Below are 4,739 nucleotides of genomic sequence, written 5' to 3'. Positions count from 1 at the left end.
TACCACATTCTTTGCAGAACACTTAATTTTAAATTAAACCGTCACTACTCAAAATGCAGTAAAAAGGTATTTTTGGTCCTTTAAATGGTTTATTTTAAGTATAAATTTAGACGTAGTAAATTCATATAAAGCCATAACAAATGAGAAATGTGGTAAATAAACTGAATTATACGGATACCAGTCGAAGGTTATGAGGTACAAAACGGGGACTACTTTATTATTTGAAAATACTTGTAATTTTTTTTTATGCGCACGTTTGAGTGGGGTCTTCAATATTGTTCCAAACAAATAGCATCGTATTGTCTTGTTTATAATTAGTTTGTTTTGTTGTTTGATTAAAAAGTTTTGTCTCGTTTGATTTTATAGAATCCGCCCTAGTATATATATATATCTGTTCGCACAGGGTCCATTTGCCCTGATTTTTATTTTTTCTATTGTTGTTTAGTTGCATAATGTTTATAATTGAATAGAGTATGTTTAAATTTTGTTGAAAAATTCGCCAATTATTTGTATTGCTGCAACCGAATAGTCATTTTCCTTTGATTTGTAGAATACTGGAATACAATGTATTTATCTTTATTGATATTTGTGAACATATTAATAATTCTAGTCAGTCAATTTATGCAGTATATTAATAAATGAACAGTGACAGAACTTATAAATCCTTTTCATGTTTTCAATTCGTACACCATTTATTTTACTCATTCCAAGCTGACTAGTTTAACAAAATGTTGTTTTTATTATTAATCAATCAAAGACAATTACTACAAAAATCAGTGAGAATTATTATTATGAAAAATTAATGCTCCAAAACAAGCCATCTACTTTTAAATATTTCCATGTGTTTTCATGAATTTCGAGAACTTATACCATATAAATAGCTGAATAAGTTTATTTAACATTTAATATTAATAGAGACACATAATACATTGTATTACATGTCTCTGATATTAATATTTTTTGATAACCGACCGTGCAAGGGCTGTATAGCCAGTCAAGGTCGTTAAAAACTCCCATCATCATTTTTAATATAATAAAAGTAGGGAGAACGAACCCAGGGCGAACGGATTCTATGGGCGAACGAACTCAGGGCGAACATGTTATCAGGGCGAACGGACCCGATACCGATTTTATCATGGTTGTTTTTTTTTTTTGGTTCCTGGGGGTTTGCTTTTTTTTAGGGGGAAAAGGGGGGGGGGTGAAGTTAAGCTGTTTACCTGTGTTTATTTGCCAAAGTTCTGTGAGTTTTTGTTAAAAAATCTTACTGCATGCACGTCCGCTAAAATCGGCAAACCTCGGGAAAAAACAAGATTAGCCAAACTACTGAAACAAAATCAATCATTCAATAAATCTATCAGTATTATTTGGTCTTCATAGTGCACTCTCTATATGTCTTTATTTCTCAACATACTACATTACATGCTATAGAGATACACACAATATATCATTTCATAATGCGTAATGTACAGACATGTATACAAAAGAATATAAGAATAAGACAGAGGCACATGATTACAGATGTTAAAACGAATAGGAGTTTAAATAAGTAGACCTACATGGTTTACCTATGAGAGCCTACAAGAATATTAGCTAACCTTATAAATTTTGATGTTAAGATCATACTGTTCATCAGTTCATGAAATATTAATGAATTTGGTGGGTTTCTAATTATTTCTCGAAAAAATATTTACGGTCATCAGTTAAATACAGAACATGTAAAAATATAATGAAATTCATCTCCGAGCTCACCGTTACAAAATAATCAATTTCAATTTTCTCTTAATCATGCAGTTGCAATATTTTCCATCTACCAATCTCAATTGGCAATTTAGGATTCTAAATCTACATAAAGAAATAATATATCGTCTAAACTTTTAGGTTAATCATATTCTAGTTCACAGTTTTCTTTATAAAAATGATAGATGAGTGCTTTTGATGATTTGTGTACCCAACAATGTACATTATTGCGACATGTCTGTTGAAACTGTTCAAATGGATTTCACTTGAACATAGTATAAAGCCATGTATCACTTATAAAACTACCGACTATCCCACACAAATGTCAAACCACAGTCATCAAGTAGTTATATCATTTCTATATGTATGCGATGAAAACTTCTATAAAATTGCAGATTTTTTTTTATAATTTCCAGGTAATCATTTTGTCCAGTAATTAATTATACGGAGTTTAGTAACAAACCTTTCTAAAATTGTCCGTTTATGAATTTTGAAATTATTTAGAAGCTAAGGTTTCAACTCCCTCAGAGAAAATTGATCTTCGATGGATTTGGCTATTTTTTAGGGTTGTATAGCTATTCAACTGTTTCGGTTCTTATACATCCTTGGCTTTCAAATATTTGGCATTGAGCGTTCCTGATATGAAGGTAAAAAAAGATAATAATAATAATAATGATAATGATAATGATAATGATAATGATAATGATAATGATAATGATAATGATAATGATAATGATGATAATGATAATGATGATAATGGTGATAATGATAATGATAATGATAATGATAATGAAGATGATGATTATGATGTTGACGATGACGACGTTGAAGCTGATGCTGATGTTGATGTTGCTGATGATGATCCAATAACATGCGGAGGATGCACTGAAATCGTTCTAATCCCCATCCATTCTTCCTTTCATTCTCCCTATGTTTGTATGTTCGTTGGTTCGTTCGTCACATCGTTCGTTTTTCCTTCGTACATTTAAACGTATTGACATAATTTTTAGAATGAAGTTAATATATGAAATAAACACCCGTATAGTAAACATAAATGCAATTCTCAATCTTGAAAATTGAAAATAGGCACAGAATCTAATGATCATTAAATCAGCCACATTTTATTGAAAGTCAATTGTGTAATTATATTATTCAAGAAGAAAATAAGTTGACATTTATGACGGATCGATTTAGATGTATGTAGTACCAATGCTTTTTTAACGGATTAGCATTATATGAATATATTACAAAGTAATGTTTGTTCAAGGTATTTTAATATTTATATATTCGTTATGAAATCGTTTACGGCAATACGCTATCATAAAAGTTGATTGTAATTCAGACATAATCGATTTCGCCATGAAAACATAGAATATTTTCTTTGACTAGGAACAGAAAGAAAGGTAATTTTGCGTTTGAAATAGTCTAATTTAATTAATCTTTGATCCTTTTTTAATGTATTTTAATACTTTTTTTACAGGGTTTCAAACGATATTTATCAATTAAAGCAAAAATAAAACATAAGAAAGAAATGATATATGCATTTTAATTCAACTCGCGTATCAATTTGAAAAAATCTGTCAAAATTTCAGTATTCAATTATATTTTTCACATTTTTATGGGCAAGAACAAATATCTTTTTTCTTTCTATCTGAATGACTTGGAAGAATTTTTCATAGAAATAATGTATTAGGTTTAAGCTCAATGACAAATAAAATAGAAGAACAAATTAACATTTACTTGAAACTTTATGTACTACTTTATGCAGATGATACTGTTTTATTTTCTGAAACTGGACAAGATCTTCAACATCAGCTAAATACATTTTATAAATACTGTGAAATATGGAAACTGAAGGTTAATCCAACTAAAACAAAAATTGTTATTTTTGGAAATGGTAGATTGTCAAACAATCTAAATTTTACACTTGGTGGTAATGATTTAGAAATTGTCAAGGATATATCATATTTAGGCATTATTTTTTCCAAAACGGGTAGTTTCACTAGTGCTAAAAATCAACTCATTAGTAAAGCCATCAAAGCTATGTATGAAGTCCTGAAAAAGGGCCGTTTACATAACCTTTAACTTTTGTTAAATTTGAAAAAAATCAACCCCAAACTTTATGGTTTATGGAGAGCTAGGCGCTTATCCTATGTCAGTATATGTGGAACACCGTATGGCAACCTTTTGGTCTAACATTGCAAATGGTTCTGATCAGAAATTGACAAATTTTCTGTATAGATATATTTATAAACTCAACAATATACTTTTGAATGGTTGATTTGTATAAAAAATATCTTGAATAAACATGGATTTTCAAATATTTGGATAAATCAGAGTTATTACAGTTTTAATCCAAAATGGTTAAAGTTGAGCATTAAACAGAGAATATTTGATCAATTTCAGCAGACTTGGAAATCAGAACTGGAAAACTCTCCAAAAGCATTATGTTATATACAATTTAAAGAGAATTTGGAATTTGAAGAATATTTAGACTTATTACCTTATAAAGATAGAATAACTTTATGTAGGTTTAGAACTAGAAATCACCGGTTACCTATAGAAACCGGTAGATGGCTTGGAATTGTTTGACAGGAAAGGTACTGTGTACTTTGTAATTCTCGAGAGATAGGTGATGAATTTCACTATATTCTAACCTGTACAGCTCTAACAGAAAGTAGAAGAGCTTTTCTTAAACCTTACTGTGTAAGCCGAGTAAATGTTTTAAAATTCGGCAGTTTATTTGTTTCAAAAAATATTCGGGTATTGAAAAATTTGTGTAAACTAATCAGAATTATCAATACAGAAGTATGTTCTCCAGGTTGATCATCGATCTCTCATCTTTTTATGCTCGTTTTGTACAAACTTGTCATGCGCAGAATCTGTATGTAATTATATGTAAAAATGTCTTTCTTTGTACCATTAACTTGGTTTTATAAGAAATAAAGACAAACAAATCTTTAAAGCCGTCATAATCAGTTACAGATTGAGTCAATGTAATT

Source organism: Mytilus californianus, unplaced genomic scaffold, assembly GCF_021869535.1.
Source record: "Mytilus californianus isolate M0D057914Y unplaced genomic scaffold, xbMytCali1.0.p SCAF_103, whole genome shotgun sequence".
NCBI lineage: Eukaryota > Metazoa > Mollusca > Bivalvia > Mytilida > Mytilidae > Mytilus > Mytilus californianus.
Note: the sequence above shows the minus strand (reverse complement) of the source record.